Raw genomic sequence first — 23942 nt, forward strand, 5'->3', positions numbered from 1 at the left:
GCAGGCCGACCGCGCAGGCGCACTGACAGCTCAGGCCTTAGGGCCAGACAGGCCGCCCACTTCAGTCCCCCAACCCCCCCAGCCCCTGCGCAGGCGCGGTGACCGCCCAATGGACCGAAACCGCACCTAGGCATTTACGGTAAAGCCAGTGAGTAGAAGGAAAAGTGAGGATGGTGCTAATGGGGGGGGGGGGGGGGGGGGGGCGGGGTTGGGGGAGCCGGCAAAGAGTGTGCCCAGTACATGCTGCTACAGTCCAGAGCAGAGGCTCTTCTGGTGAACTGAACTTCAGACTACCCCAGGTTTACTCTTGGCCGTATTTCAGATGCCCTAAGCTTAAAGAAGATCCAGCCAGTCCATCCTAAAGGAGATCAGTTCTGGGTGTTCATCGGAACGACTGATGCTGAAGCTGAAACTCCAATACTTTGGTCACCTCATGCGAAGAGTTGACTCATTGGAAAAGACCCTGATGCTGGGAGGGATTGGGGGCAGGAGGAGAAGGGGACGACAGAGGATGAGATGGCTGGATGGCATCACCGACTCGATGGACATGAGTTTGAGTCAACTCCGGGAGTTGGTGATGGACAGGGAGGCCTGGCGTGCTGCGATTCATGGGGTCGCAAAGAGTCGGACATGACTGAGCGACTGAACTGAACTGAACTGAGACTTAAAAGAAGCCTGAAAAGCCATAAGGTTGCCCTCATCTTAATTAAGAGAAAAGTGGGCAGGAAGCAGAACTGGAAGATGCTGGAATGAATTCAAACCTGATGTAAAGCCGTCTGCTTGCATTAACAAGTTCTGCAGTGTTGCTGGCCAATTCGAGGGTCTTGGGGATGTCTGTCCATGAACTCTTAGCCTATCTTCAAGTCTCCATACACCAGCAGATGTCAGACTTCTTTCCAAAAGAATCCTCACCCCTTCTCTCCATCCCACCTCCCTGCCTAGAGGAAAGGAAGTGGACAATCTGATAAGTTAAAATTTATCTTCAAGGACTTTTACTACCTAGTGGTAGCTGCCTATGAAAATGGTAAGCATCTCGCCTTCATTCTTGCCACCCTGGAGCAGGACCCAAACTTACCTATAAATCTTGATCTGTACAGTTATGTAAAAGGATTACTACTGCTGCTACTAAAGCCGATACACCTTCCCATCAACCCAACCATAGACGCATCTAGGAGATAAAGGTTGAATGAGGCAGATTATGATCAAGCAGCATGAACCTGTCAGTGGTCTAGCAGTTGAGCCAAATATTTTGTGTACCAGGCACTGTTCTAAGGGTTTTGCAAGTACTAATTAAGCATCACAGCAACCTTAAGTGAAGTGAAATTCACTCAGGTGTGTCCGACTCTTTGCAACCCCATGGACTATACAGTCCATGGAATTTTCCAGGCCAGAATACTGGAGTGAGTAGCCTTTCCCTTCTCCAGAGGATCTTCTCAACCCAGAGATCGAACCCAGGTCTCCCACATTGCAGGCTGATTCTTTACCACCTGAGCCATAAGGGAAGCCCGAGAATACTGGAGTGGGTAGCTTATCCGTTCTCCAGCAGATCTTCCCGACCCAGGAATGGAACCGGGGTCTCCTGCATTGCAAGCAGATTCTTTACTGACTGAGCTATCAGGGAAGCCCACAATAACCTTAAGATGTAAGGAATTGAGGTATGGAGAAATAAGTGATTTGCTCAAAGTCACCCAGCTAGGGAGTGATGAAGCCTGAATTGAAATAGGGGGCAATCTAGCTTTTCTCTGCCAGCAATTGCCAACAATTGCTTGCTAATGGGAATTCTGATACAAAATTATTTTATATTAGTTAACCCAAATTTTTCAATTGCTCCCTTATCCCATAGACCCCTGAGGGAAAGTATAGAGAGGTGACCTTGCCCTCCTCTGCACGGAAGGACAGAAGGACCAGGGCCCAAAAGACATATCTTTAAGCCTCAGAATATTTTGAGTAAAGAATGTTTTTCAAGACTTGTGAAACCAAAACCACAAGGGCAAGGGGGTCAAAGAGACAAGTAACATATATATGTGAAAGATATATATTTAAACTTGAACATGGCTGTTTGAAAATTTGTGTTCATAAGACTTGTGGGAAAACCTACCCTGACAGCAAGGTTTCCTGGACAGTAGAAGGTGATATAAGCAGGGTTTTAAGTTTAATCAGTTGGGTTTGTTCAAAGCAGTTGCTTTTGATAAATTAATTTTCTATTTGTTTTTGCTTGTTAAAGAGTATGATTTATGCCATAGTTATTATGTTTCCCCTAATCTACTTCGTAGGGCCCCTAAATCTTACACAAGTTGGTTGGTTTCTTGTGCAAGGTCACATGGCTGGTAAGTGACAGACTCTAGATTCAGAACTGACTCCAAAACTTGGATGGTTTCTAGTTTGCTGCTTTACTTCCACTTGGTCCTGGTGATTCTATTTCATACGGTCATTCCACAATCTGGAAACAAATGCCTACTAGACACAGGCCTTCTGCTCTGGTCATATTGAGAGAAATGAATATTTACACTCTCCTCTGATGTCAATCTCACCATAGTTAGAACTAGAAAAAAAGAACTCAAAGTTTGATTAATTTAAGGCCCATTGTTTAATGACCTTGAATACCCTCAGCAAGTCCTCCTTGCTCTTCCAAGCTAGCTTCGACCCACCCAGCTGAATTGGGCAATTTTATTCCTGGCAGTATTAACCTTGTGGTTTTACATCTCTCCGCAACTTCCTCTTCAACCAGCACTGCTAGTTCTCATTGCCATCTATCACCACTCCCTCATCCTCTCTTTGAACCTAACCTTCTCAGGGACCTTGTTTGTTCCATCTGCCAAAATCACAAAGCAAGCCAAAATTCTTTTTTTAAAAAAATATATAGATTTGTTTGTCTGATAAAAATAATGCTCAAGAAAGAAAACTTGGAAAACAAAATGTGTATATACACACATACAGATCCAAAGATACAGATCCTGGTACATACAGATCCTGGTGCATGCCCCATAAGTCTTTTTCTTTTTCCTTTTTTTGTAAGTCTTTTTTTGTTCATTGATACAGAAACTTATCTGCATGTTTGTCAGGGAATTCTTTGTTAAAAAAAAAAAGAGTGAACTGGCAAAATAATAATAGGTAACATATTTGAGTACCTACTATGAGTCAGATAATCTATTTGTGCTTTACTTTATATCCATAATTTCCAATCCTTGTAACAATGTCACTAGATAGGTATTATACTAGCTGATCTTCTTTGGTTATAAATATGTTCATTCATTCATTCCACCAATATTAATATTTACTGCGTACATACTAATTTGTCTGGCACCTGGGACACAACAATGAACCAAAGAAACAAAAACCCCTGCCCCAGTGAAACATATTCTAGCCGGGGGAGACTGGCAATGAATAATAGTCTAATTAACAAGAATAAAGTTAGAAGATGGTACTTTGGAAAACAATTTTTAAAGAGGAGTAGAGGTGGAGGATAGAGTCACAGTTTTGAGTAGTGGGGACATAATAAGACTTTTGAGAACATGACATTTAAGGAAACAGGAAGGAGAGGAAGGAGTCAACCCTTCCTCAACCATGAAGGTGTCTGGAGGAAAAGCATTCCAGACAAAGAGAACACCAAATGCAAAGGCTTTTGAAGCAGGAGCATGCTGGGTGTTAAGAAATAGCAAAGAGGCCAATGTGGATAGGCAAAGTGAGCAAAGGGGAAGTGCTAAGAGATTAAGTCAAGGAGGGTGCAAATCATGTGGAAACATGAGGGCTACCAGCTGCAGGTGGCTTTGAGGTCCCATCTTTATGGCTTCATATCTAGAGATAAAAGAAAGCCTCTGCTCCTCCAGTTCAAATGTAAGGGAATGACTTCAACAAGTCTGGATTGCTTTCATTCCTGGACCAGTTGTGTTATGAAATGATTGACCCAATCAGGACGCATGTTACCCCTTGGGTTAGGGCAAGGTCTAGTATCAGGAAGAAGAGACTTGGTTTTGGACAAAGATTCTTGGTGTTATTTAAGAAATTTGAAAATGAATCCCAGGGAGGTAAAATGACTTGCCAAAGGCCACACCCATGTGTTAAGTGCTTTGGGATTTGAACCTACGTCAGCCAGGTGATACTAGTGGTAAAAAAACCTGCCTGCCAGTGCAGGAGACATAAGAGACAGAGATTTGATCCCTGGGTTGGGAAGATCCCCTGGAGAATGGCAACCCACTCCAGTATTCTTGCCTGAAGAATCCCATGGACTGAGGAGCCTGGCAGGCTACAGTTCATAGGTTCTCAGAGTCAGACACCACTGAAGCAACTTAGCACACACGCACAGCCTTGAAAACCACTGTTTTGTTCTGTAACTTGAGCTGAGTACAAGTTCTATTGCTTTTAGGCAGTCACAGGGAGTGGCCAAATCTTCCTATAGAGTTTCACTTATGGTGACTTCCTAGAAGTGCCTCAGTGTTTGGGGTGGAGTGACCATGTATTTGGGAGTTAGGATGCTCAAACAACATTTGAGGCAGTGACCAGACTTCAGTGGGTTGCTCCTGAGTAAACATAGTTCATTAATCCTTTTAAACTCATTGCTTACAGCCAATCTCCACTTGTATTTCAACTTTAATTCAACTTTGTCCTCTGTGGCTGGCTTTATCTGGAAAGGGAATGGTTCATCTTGGTGAGTACTCAGTTATGGGGAATTGGGTTTCTAAAGGCACTGCCACTGTTCAGAACTCCAGATCAATTAATATTTAAAACTTATAGGCCTTCCTCTTGTATATTTCTTTTGCATTGGACTAAAATTGCCTGCAATGACTTAAAACTCTGTTGGTCTACTTTTGGCTTGTTCAGAATTTCAAACTTAGTTTGTGTGCTCAACTGGAGAAAAGCTATAGTACAAAACAAAGACAATGTGAAGCATATTTCAATTCATATTGTGAGGCCTCCAATCATAATTAATGAATCTGCTACTATTGCTTCCCCCTGAAAAACTAACTCACAATTATCTCAAAAGATTTCCAAGCTAGAAAAATCCTCTGAGGCTTCTGAGAACTCTCTCTTTGCAAATCTCCTTTTTTTATGTCCTTCCCTCTGAATATCTGTCATAAAGCTCTCCTCATTGCTGTCCAACTCTTTCTGAACTTCCTTATTTTTTGTAACACCAAGCTTGATCCCCTGCAGAAGACCATCCATACTGTCCCTCCTATAATGGCAGCCCATTTTAAAGCCAGGTCAAATGAGGATGGCACCACACCATTACATATATCCTCTGGACTAAGGCATATAAATCCACCCTTCAAGCACTATTAACTGGACATGCTCTTTAGCATGCTCTTTAGGATGTCCAATTAACAGTGACATGACAAAGCTAACCAACAATGTTGCCTGGGCAAAACATAATTTTTTTTAAAATTTAGAAATCTCCCTAATATAAAGAAGTAAACTGAGGATAAAGTAGTTGACTGTGTGGATCAGCCTATGGTGTCATTTATAGTAAGTTATACCTTATGAATCCTTGTGAAAGTGGAAATGCAGTTCTAGAGGCAGTTCATATTTCCCATTCCTTTTCATCATTCCCCACATCTCCCCTGTTTATCTCAAAGGCTTGTAACCTCTCTGGGAACTCTTATCTAGACCATCTCCAATTCCTAAAATCAAAAAAAAAAAAAAAAAGCAGGGGGGGTGCGGTGGAGAGAAGAAGACTTTTAAATATACAGCTGCTGGACTTCCCTGGTGGCGCAGTGGATAAGAATCAGCCTGCCAATGCAGGACACGGATTCAATACCTGATCTGGGAAGATTCCACATGTCTCAGAGCAAGTAAGCCTGTGTGCCACAACTACTGAGCCCATGTGCTACACCTAGTGAAGCCCACACAACTTAGAACCCATATTCTGCAACAAAAGAAACCACCACAATGACAAGCCCATGCAACACAATGAAGAGTAGCCTCCGCTCGCTGCAACTAGAGAAAACCTGAAAGCAGCAAGGAAGGAAGGCCCAGGAACCAAAAATAAAAATGTTAATAAATAAATTATTAAAGATAAATAAATAAAAATACAAGCTGCTATAGAAGTGCCTTTGCCGAGAAATCCAGTTTAAGAAAAGTTTTAAAACAAAAACTATAAGGCCTCTGTTTGCATCTGTCTGTATGTTCATATGTGTGTTAGTCACTCAGTCGTGTCCAACTCTTTGCGACCCCATGGACTGTAGCCCGCCAGGCTCCTCTGTCCATGGATTGTCCAGGCAAGGATACTGGAGTGGGTTGCCATTTCCTTTTCCAGGGGATCTTCCCGACCCAGGGATTGAACCCGGGTCTCCTGCATTGTAGGCGGATGCTTTACTATCTGAGCTATTAGGGAAGACCATGTTCATATGTGTCTATATATAAATATGTTGTAAATATGTGGTATTTTTCCTACCTTTGGATAGTGCTGCTAAAATTAATCTGTATAGAGAGTTCAATTTCATTGGCTTAACACAAACAAGCACTATATAAATTAAGTCTACTTGCAGAAATGTAATAGAACTTAACCCAAATGTTTTTCAAGTTCACATGACCTAGGGTGAATCTTTAGGAAATAAAAGCTAGTTTAAGTTTGTTGGTTTAATGTAGACATTTCTTTAGCATTGCCAACATTAAGTATAACAGTTTTTAAGGAGTTTTTAAAAAATAAGTTTATTTATTTATTATTTATTTATGGCTGTGCTGGGTCTTTGTTGCTGTGCACAGTCTTTCTTTAGTTGTGGTGAACATGGGCCCTAGGGCATGTGAGCCTCAGTAGTTGTAGCTCATGGGCTCTAGAGCACTCTGGCTCAGCAGTTGTGGTACACAGGCTTAGTTGCCCCTTGAGATGTGGAATCGTCTCAGACTAGGGATTGAACCCATGTCTCCTGCATTGGCAGGTGGATTTGTAACCCCTGGATCACCAGGAAAATCTCAAGTATAACATTTTACTCTACTTAGGTTTACCAAAAGTCAAATAAGCTCATGTTATCTCTGTTGCAAAATTTGTCAGTCAGAAAAATAACTTAGGAGGATAACTGATGTTATCTAATGTCTAGTGAAGTATTTTAATAGGGGATCTAAACATGGTTGTTAAGAACAAATGAATTAAATGTAAATAAGTTGAGTTTTTAGGCAAACTTTTTAGCAATGATATATCTGCTTAAAATCCATGGGGTCACAAAGAGTTGGCTACGACTTACGCACTGAACAAACAATTTAAAATAGTTTCCCTGGGGGACTTCCCTGGTGGGCCAGTGGCTAAGACTCTGTGCTCCCAAAGCAGGGGGCCTGGGTTCAATCCCTGGTAGGGAACCATATCCCACATGCCACAGCTAAAGATCCTGCATACCAGCAAGTGAAGATCCCATGTGCCACAACTAAGGCCCCAGGCAACCAAATAAATATTTTAAATAAATAAAATGGTTTCTCAAATCTCATTGGTAACTTACACCCTTAGAGTTTTACTAAATTAAGTAATGAGTTAAATTTTAAGTTAAATTCATTGAATATCTAAATCATTTCCAAATAAGATAAGATATTGAATTAATTACTGAACATAGACTTATTTTTACAGAGAAACTATAAAGTATTTGATGCCAGTCTGAGAAATTTTCTATTTCTATGAGAAAGCACATTTCTAGAAATGATAAAAATTATTTATATTTGCCAATATACAGAATGCCAATGTAAAACATAGTTCATAATTGCCATTTAGTTCTTATTAATTTTCAAATTAAAGTTTTCTAATGATTTTTAAGTGGGGAAGTTAAAAATCTTAAGAAGGATTTTTAAGTTGGTGTTGGAGAAGCCTCTTCAGAGTCCCTTGGACTGCAAGAAGATCCAACTAGTCCATCCTAAAGGAAATCAGTCCTGAATATTCATTGGAAGGACTGATGCTGAAGCTGAAGCTCCAATACTTTGGCCACCTGATGTGAAGAACTGACTCTTTGGAAAAGATCCTGATGCTGAGAAAGATTGAAGGCAGGAGGAGAAGGGGATGATAGAGGATGAGATGGTTGGATGGCATCACTGACTCAAAGGACATGAGTTTGAGCAAGCTCCGGGAGTTGGTGATGGACAGGGAAGCCTGGCATACTACAATCCATGGGGTTGCAAAGAGTTGGACACGACTGAGCAATTGAACTGAAGGACTTTTTAAAAACTCTAATATATGTGATTAAAGCTAAATAAATAGACAAATAAGTAAAAACATCTCCATATGTGAGGAAAGTAGGATGTCTATTTTCCGTAAAAGAAAGTTTATGAAGAAGAAATCTTTAGAAAGGACTTTCATGCCTGGTTAAGACTAGAAATGATTGAAATGAATTTAATTAAATGAGTCTTAATATCAAACTGGTAAAACTGTAAACTGGTACAAAATTGGAATTTGTTTTTCTATGTTAAAAGGACAAAGTTTTTTTTTTTCCCTAATAGTCTGCTCTTCAAATAAGAGATTATGAAAGGTTTTTCTTTAACTTTAAGTAATATGTTTGGCTTTCTCCCTCTGTTAAAAGGACAGTTTTTTGTTTTCGATTTTTTTCCTATCTGTCTGCTCTTGATAATAAGAAATAAGGAAGATTTTTCTTTACCTTTAAGTAATATGCCTAGGGAAAAAAACAAAGATTTTGTGTCTTATCAAAATAATCATGTCTTTATCATATAATAACTTAAGTAATGCAAGTCGTCTTGATAACTAAGATTTGCTTAGAACTGCGGTGGTGGTTCAGTCGCTTAGTCATGTCTGACTCTTTGCGACCCCATGGACTGTAGCCTACCAGTTTCCACTATCCATGGGATTCTCCCGGCAGGAATACTGGAGTGGGTTGTCATTTCTTTCTCCAGGGGATTTTCCAGATGTAGGGATCCAACTCAGGTCTCCTGCATTACAGGTGTTCTTTGGCATTGCGGGTGGACTCTTTACCTCTGAGCCCTCTGAGAAGCCCAACCTTCCATATTTGACTGTGAAGTCTTGGTTATTTTGGCTAAAGGAATAACTAAGCATTGTTTCACAGTGATGTATGATCCTATTTGACTATTTTAAAACTTTTTGGATATTTTTGACAAACTTCCCCAAATCAAATTCCAAATGAATTCTTTTTGACTTAGAACTAACTTGAGATAAGAGACATTTCAGATGTCTCAGATTTATTCTCTCTCATTGTAAAGGAAGACATATTAAACTAATTAGATGTACTTGATATGTTTAAATTGTAGGGGAAGAATTGTCAAATAAGTAATGTTTAGCCTTCTTTATGTTGTGTCTATGTGGGTATGTGTTTTAGGTGTTCAAGAAATTGTGTGAAATTCCTAGAAGTCTGATATGTCCTGACATAAAATGTTGTCTGTCATCAAATAGAGGCTCACACTAAAAGGACTGAGTATAAGGGGAAAGTCCTAGCTGACTTTCGTGCAAAGGCAGCAGCAACAGAATATGTAAATATTGTGGCGTTTGTGGATAAAATCCATTCTGCTTCTTCAGAAGAATTGACCTCTCATTGTCAGTCTTTTCCTATCCTGATATCTTGTAACATGGCAACAGACTGCTCCTGAATCAGAGAAATTAAGATGGGTAAACACTGGATGTAAATTAAATTAACAGTGGGGGCTACAGGAAAACCAAAACAACTGCTTGGTACTTCCTGGCTTCCTGGCAAACTAATCTTTTGTTTTTTGTTTTGTCTTTAGTCTTTGCACTCCACCTACCATAGCACATTTATGATGACTAATCATTTAAGCTGCTGTGGTCCAAAGCACTGTCTTTGGTTTTGCTTAATCTGAGATCCACTCCTTCAGGAAAAAACAGACTGGTGACTGTATCTACTGGAAATGACACCTTAGCAATGATGTTCTCCAACCTTGTTGGAGGGGACCTTTACAAGTATTGTTAACTAAATTTGTGCTGCTAAACCTAAGGGCATTGACTCATGGATTCATGTTTCTCATTTAAAGAAGGCACTGTCTCCTTCCTGGATGTCACAACAAGTCTACAGACCTGAAAGCAAAATTAATCAGACAAAGGCCAGGATAATGAAGCAATGAAATCTGTTGTGAACAGCTTTCCCAAGATTCTGGACCAGATGGACCATCTAATGCAGGAGTCTCTAGCCTCCAGGATCTAATGCCTGATGATCTGAGGTGGAGCTGATGTAATAATAATAATAGAAATAAAGTGCACAAGTGTAATGCACTTGAATAATCACAAAACTGGTCCCTGGTGCTAAAAAGGTTGAGAACTGCTGAATGTCATACAATTAATAAGTCATATGAAAAAACAAATAATTACTATGAATGACCTAATACCAGGTCTTGGAGAAATACTAAAAGGAATAATGATAGCTAAACATCTGGAGATGACTGACCACTCCAATAAGATTCTTCTTAATAAAGTTTTTTGAACTTTTCTTATTTTGAGTGCCTCTAAGTCTCACTTCCTAGATTACTCCTTGTTGCTCAAATATGGCCATAAACTTTCTAAAAACATACCTTTCACATAGACACCTTTTCCCCTCCTCTGTGTGACATGACTCTCTGGGAAGAGCCTTCCCAGCACAGAGGAAGTTGATGCTGATGCTAAATAACCAGATGGTTGATCATTGATGCCTCCCAATGAAAGATCTTGATCAAAAGGGGGAAATGTCAAAGAAAAGTCAAAATGGAGTAGGTATTGCTAAGAGAAGTCACTAAGATGGAGCTGAAAGACCATTGAGGAAACAGGGCTTGTGCATATCTCAGCCTGGAGGGAAACTGAACTTTCGACCACTTTTGTCTTAACACAGGCATCCAGAACATCTGCCAGAAATTCGAGATACTTATTGACCTTACCCCAAAACAACTAGTGACAGCCTATTCCTTAATAACAAATGCTTCTTTATGTCAGAGTCAATGACAATTCTCACCCAAACACAAAACTCTAACAACGTTGTGGTATTTGTCTTGTAAGCCTCTGATTCATTTTCTTCTCCTGAGCACTCTTTTGGTTTTTACCTAAAACTGTGTCTCCCGAACTGCAATTCTTAATATCCTAGTAAAGTCTTTGTATGTGACCCAGAAGCACCTGTGCAGAACGTTTATTATGTCACCTTTTCCCCTACCTCCATCTACTTCTATCCCACAACTAAGACTGTTACCAAACTGAACTTGGGTCCACTTACCTTCTGTGCAGCAAAACCAATTTATTAACACCTGGTTGTAGTGATGAAAGGGCTTCCCTGGTGGCTCAGCTGGTAAAGAATCCACCTGCAATGCAGGAGACCTGCGTTCAATCCCCGGGTTGGGAAGATCCCCTGGAGAAAGGAACAGCTACCCACTCCAATATTCTGGCCTGGAGAATTCCATGGACTGTATAGTCCATGGGGTCGCAGAGTTGGGCATAACTGAGTGACTTTCACTTTCACTTTCATAGTGATGAAAAGTACAGCTTTTATTGCAGGTGCCAAACGTGGGGTATGGGCAGCTCATGCTCAAAAGACCCAAACTCTCTGATGAGGGGTTTCAGGGAAGAGTTTCTAAAGGCAAATTTTGGGTGAGGGCAGCAGAGTGCACATTTTTCTTCTGATAGGGGGATGGTGAGGTAATGGGTTATGTTCCAGGAATCTTGTGCTCCCCATGAAGTCACCATCCTCCACCTGGGTGGGGAGACTTAGTTCCTGTAAAAACAACTCAAGATATGTATTGGATTGTTATATATATCTCTTGAGGAAGACCTGGGACTCTCTTATTGCTGCACTCTTGTCCTTACTTTTCTATTTAACTGCTTTTCATTTGTTTCTTCATTCTCTCATTTCTCTAATAGGTAATTGCTTGAATCTGCCCTTTGGAACTCAGGGAAGATCTAGAAGGCAGAAACCTTTTTCCTACAAATGAGAAATGGAGGAACATGGAAGAGCTTTTGTACTCAGGAGGGCTCGGCACTGTCCTGCTCAGTTTTTAGACCATCCTACTTATCCCATAAGCACTCCAATCCTTCTGCCTTCAGGGAGGCAGATCTGAGACTTGTTCTCCCATCTCTTCACTTGGCTGTCTTGTGTATAAACTTTCTTTGACTGTAAACCTTGGCGTTTCAGTATTTGGCTTGCTGCACATTGGGCAAATGGACCTGATTCAGTAACACTAACTGTGCTAGCACCTTGATTTTGGTTTTCCAGCCTCCAGAACTGTTGAGAAAATGAATTTGTTGTTTAAGCCACCCAGTCCATGGTATATTGTCATGGCAGCTCTAGCAGACTTGATACACACCTCCAACATGCTTGTACTATGTGACAACCACTGCTGGAGATGATGTCCTGAGGTCGGACATTTTGGCTTAGTGGTTCCCAATGTTTGGGCCCCAAATTTCTGACAACTATGGAGCTGGTTACAACCAAGAACCCTTGTGCTATTGCATAGCATGCAAAATAAAGTCTCATACATACTTGTCTATTTCTCCACTCCAAGTGTGCTATCATTTATCATATTTATCATTTATTACATTATCATAATAAATATCATACATTTATCATTTATCATATTAACAAAGTACATATTAATTCAAATGTTAAGGAAGGCTTTGATCTTTTTAAAAATATTCTTTCCTCAAAGTTAAATATCTGTTACATAGTAATCCTTCTCATCTAAAAACATGACCCTTATCTCAAGAAGGTCTAAAGGCATTTTAGTGTTTGGGAGTTGTTATAAATACGGTGATTGACAAGGAAAATAGTTTCAGAATTTTTATTAAGGTGAGGTGGGGCAATGCAGGAGACCTGGGTTCAATCCTTGGATCAGGAAGATCCCCTATAGAAGGGAATGGCTACCTATTCCAGTATTCTTGCCTGGAGAATTCCACGGACAGAGGAGCCTGGTGGGCTGGAGTCCATGGGGTTTCAAAGAGTCAGACACAACTAAGCAACTAACACTTTCACTTTTCTTTCACTTTTCACTTTAGAGCCAATAAGCTGGGTGGGACTGGATGGTTATCTTTAGAGTTGCATTTGAAAAACAAATATGTAATAAGTCCCCTACATATAAACCTTCAAATTGCAAACTTTCAAAGATATAAACCTGGAACTTCCCTGGCAGTCCAGTGGTTAAGACTTCATCTTCCAATGCAGGGGGTTTGGGTTCGATCCCTACTCAGGGAGCTAAAATCCAACATGCTTCGTGGCGAAAAAAAACAAATGTAAAACAGAAGCACTGTTACAGCAGATTCAATAAAGACTTTAAAAAAATAGTCCACATCAAAAAATCTTAAAAAAAAAAAAGACTCAAATGTGCATTTGCATGTCCAAACATGGAAGTTAGTTCATGTGTCTGGTGTCCATGGTCACCTGTGTGCGTCCTCTATAAGTGGTTATGCTTTTGTGTACTTTACTGTACAGTACTGTATAGAGTACAGTAGCACAGTATTTTCACTTCAAGCCCAGGATGTCTGTAAGCAAGCGAAAAGGAGTGGTGATGTAGCTGGTATTGCTAAGAAGCACCAAGTGAAAACAATGGAACTTTCTGTGCAACACAAGGAGCTTACTAATGAAGGCCTGATGGAATTGGAGGCCCAGAGGAAGGACGATTAGAGACAAGAGGAAGAAGTAGTAACTGAAGAATGGAAGAGATTCATGACACAGGAAATGGTGAGGGGATTTTCCTTATTTGAGGAGGCACTATTAGTTTCTGAGGCACAGGAGCCGAATGTAGAACAGTGCATAAAGGATGCAGCAGCCGTTCAGAATGCAATCCAATGCTACCACGTCATCTACAATGAGAAAAAAAGAGCTACTACCCAGTCATCACTGGACCATTTTTTCAAGTGGGTTCAGTTCAGTTCAGTTGCTCAGTCGTGTCCGACTCTTTGTGACCCCATGGCCTGCAGCTCTCCAGGCTTCCCTGTCCATCACCAACTCCCGGAGCTTACTCAAACTCATGTCAAGTGGGTAGATAGAGTTGAATCCAGCAAGGAACCAGAACCTGTGCCATCAACGTCAGGCATTAGTGAAACTACAGCTTGCCCTCCTCTTTTTGCGGATGATCCTTTAGCTCTACCATCTCCCACCCTCTCTCGCTCCTCCAGTCAGTAACGCTTGCCTGTTCACTCGATGCCAGTGCCTCTATGCCAGGCGTTGTGCTGCACTACTGTACTTTTTAAGGTACTGTGCTGTAAGATTAGGGATTCCCTGGTGGCTTAGATAGTAAAGCGTCTGCCCGCAATGCAGGAGACCCGGGTTCGATCCCCAGGTCAGGAAGATCCCCTGGAGAAGGAAATGGCAACCCACTCCAGTACTATTGCCTAGAAAATTCCATGGATGGAGGAGCCTGGTGGGCTACAGTCCATGGGGTCGCAAAGAGTCAGACTTGACTGAGCAATTTCACTTCACTTCACTGTACTTTTTAAGGTACTGTACTGTAAGATTAAAAATGTTTTATTTTTGGTCTGTTTTTTACATATTATTTGTGTGAAAAGTATTATAAACCTATTTACAGTATAGTACTGTATAGTCAATTATGTTAGTTGGGTATCTAGGCTAACTTTGTTGGACTTATGAACAAATTGGACTTGCGAACGCACTCTTGGGATGGAACTTGTTCATTTGTAGGGGACTTACTGTATTGTATTTTCCTATATTGTGAGTTAGAGTATGCCAATATACACAGTAATGTTTAAGATACTCTTATTTGGGGGACTTCCCTGGTGGTCCAGTGGCTAAGACTCCCCACTTCCAATGCAGGGAATGCGGGTTCGATTCTTGGTCAGGGAACTAAGATCCCACATGCTGAAGCCAAAATAAACAAACACAACCAAAAACAAAACAGTAAGATGCTCTTATTCACATATTTTCAAAAGACTGAGGAAACGTCAATTATCCCTACTAATGAGAAGTATAATTTACATGTAAGGCAGCTTTAGGGGACTGAACATTCTCCCATCTAGTGTGCTCTGAGTATCTGGGAATAAACTGGCACTGCATTCTGAGCAGGAGAGCAGGGTTCCTTGAAGAAAAAGACCCTTTTCAGTGCCAACCTGACTCAATTTTCAGGATGTTGGTGAAAGCTGATGGTAAGGTAGGAAATTTAGAGAACATGTAATAAAAGCAAGGAATCTAGGGCTCCCAAGAGGCAACTGGGAGAGAGGGTTTGGAAGTGATGGATTGGAGTGAAGGGAGAAGATTGTTACTGGACCACTTAACAACCCCTGTCCATCCCCAAATATTTATTGTGAGCAACTTTTTTGTGTGTGTGTGAGCAACTTTTTGGATGGAAAGTTTTCAACAAGTTGAGTTTCCTGTGTGTGTGATGGGGCTGAGATCTATTCCAAAACAGAAAGAAGAAGTAAGAATGTTTCCCACAGAAAAAAGAGAGAAGTTTAAGAAAAACAGTTGGCACTTCCCATAATCTGTCACCTCAAGATTAATATCAAAAGACACAGTTTTGAAAAGTTAACAGATTAGAATTGGGCTGCAGTCCATCCAAGGGTGAATGGATAAACAAAATGTGGTCAATACACATAATGGCATATTTAGTCATCTTTAAAAAGAAGGAAATTCTGACACATGCTACAACGTGCATGAACCCAGAGAATATTATGCTAAGTGAAATAAGCCAATCAGAAAGTAGTCAAAATAAGAGAAACAGAAAGTAGAATGGTAGTTGCTAGGGGCAGGGAGGGACAGGGAAAAGGGAGCTGTTGTTTAAGGGGTATAAAGTTACAGTTGTGGAAGATGAAGAATTTCTGGAGATTGGTTGCACAACAACATGAATGTTAATGCCAGTAAACTGTATACTTAAAATAATTAAATGATCAGTTTTATGTTACACATATTTTACCACACAAAACCCCCCGATTTCACTGAATTTTTAAAAAATGGACTATAGAACCAGAGTGCTTGGGTTTGAATCTTGTGACCTTGGGCAAGTTACTTAAAATCTCTGAGCTTTAATTTCCTCCTCTGTAAACAGTTTTGTTATAGGGTTTTATGGGAATTTGGTGTGGCACATAGAAAATGCTTAGTACGTTTTGTCACTCACTTAGTACATTGTTCAGTTACTCAGTCGTGTTTGACTCTGTGTGACCCCATGGACTGCAGCATGCAAGGCTTCACTGTCCTTCACCATCTCCTGGAGCTTGTTCAAGCTCAAGTCCATTGAGTCGGTGATGCCATCCAACTGTCTCGTCCTCTGTTGTCCCCTTCTTCTCCTGCTTTCAATCTTGCCTAGCATCAGGGTCTTTTCTAATGAGTCAGCTCTTTGCATCAGGTGGCCAAAGTATTGGAGCTTCAGCTTCAGCATCAGTCCTAATGAATATTCAGGACTGATTTCCTTTAGGATTGACTGGTTTGATCTCCTTGCAGTCCAGGGGACTCTCAAGAGTCTTCTCCAACACCACAGTTCAAAAGCAACAATTCTTCGGCTTTCAGCTTTCTTTATGGTCCAACTCTCATATCCATACATGACTACTGGAAAAACCATAGCTTTGACTATGTGGACCTTTGTTGGCAAAGTAATGTCTCTGTTTTTTAACATGTTGTCTAAGTTTGTCATAGCTTTTCTTCCAAGGAGTAAGTGTCTTTTAATTTCTTGGCTGCAGTCACAAAGAGTTGGACGTGACTTAGTGACTGAATAACAACAACAAATATGCCCCCTTGTTCATTGCAGTATGTACATGCTTAGTACACGTGAGACATAATTATTATAAAAAGCAACCTGGGGACTTCCCTGGTGGTCCAGTGGTTAAAACTCTGTGTTTCCACTGCAGTGGGGGGTGTGGGGGGTGGGGTTTCAACCCCTGGTTTGGGGAACTAACATCCCACATGCCAAGAGGCCAAGAAAACCACCAAAAAAAACAACAGAGAAAGCATCACTAAGCTTCTTTCTTCAGTTCACTAATTCAGCAAATGTCGAGCCCATACTTCCTTCAATGAATCATTCAATACTCTGGGAAAACTACAGAAAAAATGTTCCACCTACATGGTGCTTCATTCACTAGTGGTGGATTCAGATAATACATGAATAGATTATACATTCTGGGAAGAAAAAGAAAACATGCTAAGTAACAGTATAGGAAAGGCTGGGAAGTGCTATCAGCTGACACTTGAGCAGAGACCCAAATGAAGTAAGGGAGCCTGTGGGTACTCCATTATGTAATGAATATCTCGTGTTTTAGCCAACTTGCATCATAATATTACAGATTAAATAGTGTCTAATTCTTAACTTTGCAAACATTAGACTCACTAAATTTATTCCAAATGCCAGTATCTAAAACAAATTCAACAAAGAAATAAATCTAAAACCTTTAAAATCTTTCTGTATTTTTTCCTTGAAAGTACTAGATTTAATAGAAAATATCACACTGTAAAACAAGTCCATTGATTCATTAGGTTAAAACACAATGACAGGACTTTCCTGGTGGTCCAGTGGTTAAGAATCCATCTGCCAATGCAGGGGACATGAGTTCGATTCTTGGTTGAAGAAGATTCCACATACTGTAGGGCAACTTAGCCCATGCGCCACAACTGAGCCTGTGCTCTAGAGCCTGAGAGCTGCAACTACTGAAGCCTGAATGCCCTAGAGCCTGTGCTCCACCACAGAAGCCCCCGCAGTGAGAAGCCCCCGCTCGACTCAACTAGAGAAAGCCCACATGCAGCAACGAAGACCCAGTGCAGCCAAAAATAAATAAATCTATAACAATAAACTTAAAAAATGAAACAAACAAACAAAAAACCAGAATGATAGCACAATCACGTATAAAAGCTGAAAATGAAATGCTGGTACCAAACACAGCAGTTAAAGACAGGCCTGAGCCAGGCTCTGAACGACCGTTCCAGAAATAGAGGCAGGAGCGACTTCAAACAGGCACAAACACTGGAAGGAGGAGGAGGCAGCTTCCAGGCCATCGAGGCGTAAGAGGGAATACAGACTCATCCTGTGAACAAGGAGTGAAGGGTAATGGGGCAAAAGTGTACTTCCTGATGTTTTGGGAACATCAGACCACACCACACAGACCTGGGAGGTTAGAAGGGCAGAACATTTTAAGTGGAGAAAGGATATTAGACAACTGTTGAAGCACTTGATCTATTTCTTGGCACTCAACTCTTAGGGACACAGAAAACACGTCTCTCTGGTATTGTTTCTAAACTCATAATTAAGCTACTTCCCCTGACCCCATACCCCTGGCTCAACATAACACTGAATATTGGTTGTGTCTGTTGCCCCCATGAACTTCCTACCTACGAATGAGTGTATATAAGAGAGGCGCTACAGTGAGACCTTGGAACAAAACACAGGGTCTCTGCCTTTCTCCTGGTGCTGGAGCGTCCCCAAGGGGTAGGAGTCTGATGAAGCTGGGCCCCTTGAGGCAAAAGCCTTCTCTTTAGTCCCACCCACCCGAATCCCCTCTTAAGGAGGCCTCTGAGTTCATGGAAAGGCCAACTGAGAGAGCAGGAAAAAACAGCTGGGCAAAGTTTTCCTAGCTGGGGAAAAACAGTGAGGGAGAGTTTTCTTCCCATGGCACATGTTACTGACTAAAGGGACTGCTGCCTTACACTGATTTTAGACATTGAGTTTGTTCCTTAATCCGGAACAATGATTCTAAAACAAGGGGCAGGGCTACCCAAGACAAGCTCTTAAGACTTTCCAAAGAGGTTTTGTCCAATACACATAAGCCCCAAACTCCCTCTCAATTGAGAATCAGTGCATGTAATGATAGAAATTCCTGATGGGAGTATACTGTACACATGAACAGTGTTAGAGGCACAATAAAAAGTTAAAAACCCCAAATCTGTGGGGCAAACATCAAAATTATGTAGTGATTTTTTTCTGATTAAATTATAAACTAGCTGAATTCCATGACTGGACTCCACACTGCACCACCAAGAACAAGTTCACCCATTTAGCTAGTAACCATACTAGATTAAAGAAAAAGAATTCTGTCTTCCTAAAGACAATCTTCAGAGAGACCCACCTGTCCCAGTGAGGTCCTTGAGACTACAAGTAGCATCAGCTAATCAGTATATGGCTTCTTAAAAGGCTGGCTTTTCTCTATTTCTTTCTCTTTGATATTGCACAGGGGTCATCAACTTGGTATGAACAAGCTTTAAATCTCTGAAATACTTGACAATCTTCACTTTCAACTCCAGGGTGGCATCCTCATCACACATGAGCACCATGTGGGGATGCTGTAGGAAGACAAACACAGTCCACATATAATTCACTCCCTCTTCGATGGCCTTGTGCAGAGCAAACACCTTGTGAGCCCCTGAGATGAGGATCACCACCTCTCTAGCACCCATGACAGTCAGTGCCCATGCCCACTGTCAGGGCCATGGTGGGCACCTTGGTGAGATTACCACTGAAGAACCAAGCACTGGCCAGTATAGTGTCCGTGGCCAGCATCTTCACATGGGTCCTGGACAACAGACTGGAGCCTGACTTGTAAAAGGCAATGTGTTCATCAAGGCCCATGCCTCCAACAAACAGACCTGCAGCCTTGATCATCTCTTCAAAGGCATCACGCTCAGCCTGTAGGCCAGCTGCATTCCCATCCAGAATTTGGGTGTTTTCTGGGTGGATGTCAATGTGTTTGAGGAAGGAGTCCCACATGAAGGACTGGTAACTCTCTCAGTGGTCTCAAGGAAGGCCCACACACTCATCCATGTTGAAAGTCTTCCATATTGGAAGGACAGGTCTTCATTCTTACAGTACTCAATCAGCTTCTTGTAGCAGCCAAGTGGGGGTGCTCCCAGAGGGGAGCCCCAGCGTGAAGTATTTGTCTGGTCTTGCACTAAACTGGGTGATGCAGTTCCTGATATATTTGGCTGAGTATTCACTGGCCTGAGAACAGTGGTCCCAAATGTTGTGCTTCATCTTGTCGAGGACACCTCCCGCAGTGGCTGCAGTGATTGTGCTAATCTTTCCTTGTTTAATGATAACATAAATAATTCACTGGCTGCCTGCTCTGGAGCCCACACACCCCAAGTAAAGAATCCGTGCATCACAGTGAAAAGATCTTGCATAACACAATGAAAATCCTATGTGCCGCTACTAAGATTCGATACAGTCAAACAAATACTAAAAAAAAAAAAATAATCCTTTGGAACACAAGCATTAATACTGTGAGAGAGGTAAAATTTAGACATCGCAAAAAGGATATAGTCTTCCCTCATGGCTCAGTAGGTAAAGAATCTGCCTGCAATTCAGGAGACCCGGGTTTGATTCCTGGGTTGGGAAGATCCCCTGGAGAAGGAAATGGCAACCCACTCCAGTATTCTTGCTTGGAGAATCCCATGGACTGAGGAGACTGGCAGGTCCATGGGGTTGCAAAAGTCGGACACGACTTAGCAACTAAACCACCACCACCAAAAAGGATATATGAAATTACACATATGATCCATTTTTACTAATACTTTAAAAATATATAATACATTCACTGAAAAAAGTCTAGGAAGATTCACATCAAGAGGTCACTGCGAAAAAAAGAAAGAGGTCACTGAGAGCACAGTCATTATGGAAAACAATATGGAGGTTCCTTAAAAAACTAAAAATAGAGTTGCCATGTGATCCAGCAATCCCACTCCTGGGCATATATCTGGAAAAGATGAAAACTCTAATTCGAAAGGAGCAAATACTGTTGCAAAGTCCAAAAGACTTGCTTGATGCAGAGTTGCCACAAACTTTCAGTTAAAAAAAAAAAAGCAATTATCTGTGAAGAGCAATAAAGCAAAGCACAGTAAGATGAAGACTGTGGTGGTAGTTATAGAATCATACATAATTACTAAAATTCACCAAACTATACACTTAAGATGGGTATATTTTATTCTATGTAAATTATGCCTCAATGAGGTATGAGCTGGAAATGAGGTATGAGCTCATTTCCTCAATGAGCTGGAAAAAAATTCAACATAGTATAAAACAAGATTTACACAATTTCCTCAAGTGAAAAAACATAATACATGTTTTTTAAATTTGAAAAGATGACCTCTGGTTGGTGGGAATATAGTTTTTATTTTTTTGCTTATGTATAATCTAAGTTTTCTACAATGAATGTTATTTTCCATAATTAATTATTTCCTGAAGTGATGGTGACCAAACTGAGGTGAGTAAGCAGTTAAGTTCCACTTGGTTTGGTGAGACAGTGCCAGGGCAGATGTTTGCACCCAGATCTCTGTATTCCTGATTACTAGACAGGTACCTTCTGAGCTTCCTGGGTAAGAATAATAGCCTGGGATGCTTAACAAAGCTGTTTGTGTACTACACTTTATTTGTGTGTGTGTGTGTGTACTACACTTTAAATCTGCATAGTTAATAAACCCGCAAAGGTGATTCTTACCATGGGAAAATTTGATGGAACCACTGACATAGGTAGAATCTGAAACCTCAGGAACATTTTCTTCAACATATTAAGGATCTATCATCAACACTAAATAATCCCTCGTGTGTATTAGTTACCCTACCTGGAATCTATTACCATGAATCCTTCCTGGAAAGTCATCTTCTTTATAAAGCCATCACTGACTAGGACTCCATACCTGCTCAGTTGGGTAACCCTTGGTGGTTTCTTTTCTATCTCCACTACTAGGACATTGAAACACAGAGCTCTTCTTGCCCAGGTAAAAGTTCACTTCATTCAGGGATTGGCACAACTGATACTAGGGCTGGATAATTCTTTGTTGTGAGCCTGCCCAGTACAGTGGAGGGTGTTTAGCAGCATCTCTGGCTTCTGTCTGCTAGCTACCTACTGGGCACCACCTCCCATGCCCAGTTGTGACAACCCAAAATGCAAAGATGTCATTGTCAAAGTCCCTGAAGGTGGTAAAATTAACCAAGTTAAAAATGACTGTCTCTCATCAGGCTAAACATCCTCTAATCAGTCCTCCACATAGCTTCCAGATTTCTAAAACTTGCTGTTCAAAGCACAGTCCTTGGCCTAGCAGCACTGGTGTTAGGTAAGAGCTGGTTAGAAAAGCAAAATCTCAGACCCAACACCAGACTGCATTTTTTTTTTTTCCCCAGACTGCATTTTTAACAAGGTTAACAATCCTGGTGAGTCCTATGCTCTTAAAATTTGAGAAACACTTCTAGAAACGTCTCTGACTTGCTTGAGGTTAAATATCACTTGAAACAGAGATTAACAAAATTCCTGAAGATTTCATTCCTTTGGTCAAGGGTGGGGCCTAGGAGTCAAGTGTCTCAGGTAATCCTTATCTTTGGGCAAGTTAGGGAACTGCTGCTCTAAAATAAACATCAGATTTTATCATTATCCACGTAAAATTAAAAAACCACTTTGGGACTTTCCGGGTGGTCCAGAGGCTAAGACTCCGCGCTCCCAAAGCAGGGGGCCTATGTTCAATCTCTAGCCAGGGATCTAGATCCTACATGCCGCACCTAAGAGTTCTCATGCTGGGTCCCACAGATCACAACAAAGATAGAAGAGCCCATGTGCTGCAACTAAGACTGCCCCCCCCCAGCCCCACCCCCACCTTGTGTGCAAGCTCAGTCATGTCTGACTCTGCAACACCATGGACTGTAGCTCACCAGGCTCCTCTGTCCATGGAATTTTCCTGGCAAGGATACTGAAGCGGGTTGCCATTTCCTTCTCCAGAGGATCTTCCCAACCCAGGGACTGAACCTGCATCTCCTGCACTGGCAGGTGGATTCTTTTCCACTGCACTTGGGAAGCCCTGCAACCAAGACCCAGCACAGTCTAAATTAAATAAATATTATAAACAAAAAAAAACACACTTTAGTGGCCCCCCCCTTGAGCTATATACCAGTGGTTCTCACCTTAGGTACTCACCTGTTGTTGTTCAGTTGCTAAGTCATGTCCAACTCTTTGCAACCCCACAGATTGTTGTATGCCAGGCTTCCCTGTCCTTCACCATCTCCTGGGGCTTGCTCAAACTCACGTCCATTGAGTCGGTGATGCCATCCAACCAGCTAATCCTGTCACCCCCTTCACCTCTTGCCCTCAATCTTTCCCAGCATTAGGATCTTTTCCACTGAGTTGGCTCTTCACATCAGGTGGCCAGTGTATTGGAACTTCAGCTTCAGTATCAATCCTTCCAATGAATATTCAGGGTTGATTTCCTTTAGGATTGACTGGTTTGATCTCCTTGTAGTCCAAGGGACTCTCAGAGTCTTCTCCAGCACCACAGTTTGAAAGGATAGGTTCTTTGGTGCTCAGCCTTCTTTATGGTCCAACTCTCACATCTGTACATGACTACTGGAAAATCCATAGCTTTGACTATACAGACCTTTGTGGGCAAAGTGATATCTCTACTTTTTAATATGCTATTTAGGTTGGTCATAGCTTTTCTTCCAAGGTGCAAGCGTTTCATGGCTGCAGCAACCAATGGCAGTGATTTTGGACTCACCTAGGGAGTATTTAAAAATTCTAAAGCTAGGTTGTTCCCCAAACCAATTAAATCAGAAACCTCTGGGGGGAGAAGCCCATTCACCGATGTATTTTTTAAAACTCCCCAGCTGCAGTCAATGTTGAGAACCATTGGAAATGACCAAGCCTGAGCTCTCTAACCTGCCTTAGAGCCCAAGTAAGAAAGGCCCCTTTCTAGCCCTCTTTGCACTGCACTTTTGAGTATGTACACTTCCTTTCAACCTCGCTGAAGTATCTGCAATTCCTAAACCTACAGTACTTTCATGCCTCTGGGACTTTATACTGGTTGTGCTCTCTGTCTTCTACTGCCCAGGCAGTTAGTCATCCCTAAGGACTAAATTTGGAGAAGGAAATGGCAATTCACTCCAGTATTCTTGCCTTGAAAATCCCATGGACTGAGGATCCTGGTAGGCTACAGTCCATGGGGTCGCAAAGAGTCGGACACAACTGAGCGACTTCACTTCAAGGACTAAATTACCATTTGGCCCCCACTTTAAAGTGATTTTGGTCTTCCCTGTAGCTCAAATAGTAAAGAATCTGCCTGCAATGCAGGAGACCCAGGTTTGATCCCTGGGTTGGGAAGATCCTCTGGAGAAGGGAATGGCAATCCACT

The 23942-nt window shown here is 41.5% G+C and overlaps 1 long non-coding RNA gene and 1 pseudogene across 1 annotated transcript; one reads left to right on the plus strand and one right to left on the minus strand.

Moving 5' to 3' along the window:
- Positions 1-550: 550 nt before the first annotated feature.
- Positions 551-12509, plus strand: LOC122681871. The gene is made up of 3 exons (XR_006337126.1): positions 551-1024; positions 4564-4645; positions 11768-12509. It is a non-coding gene; the product is annotated as an uncharacterized LOC122681871 (long non-coding RNA).
- Positions 12510-18395: 5886 nt separating this feature from the next.
- LOC122681859 lies at positions 18396-22365 on the minus strand (annotated as a pseudogene).
- Between the last annotated feature and the right edge of the window lie 1577 nt (positions 22366-23942).

This window comes from Cervus elaphus, chromosome 23 (genome assembly GCF_910594005.1).
Source record: "Cervus elaphus chromosome 23, mCerEla1.1, whole genome shotgun sequence".
Classification (NCBI taxonomy): Eukaryota; Metazoa; Chordata; class Mammalia; order Artiodactyla; family Cervidae; genus Cervus; species Cervus elaphus.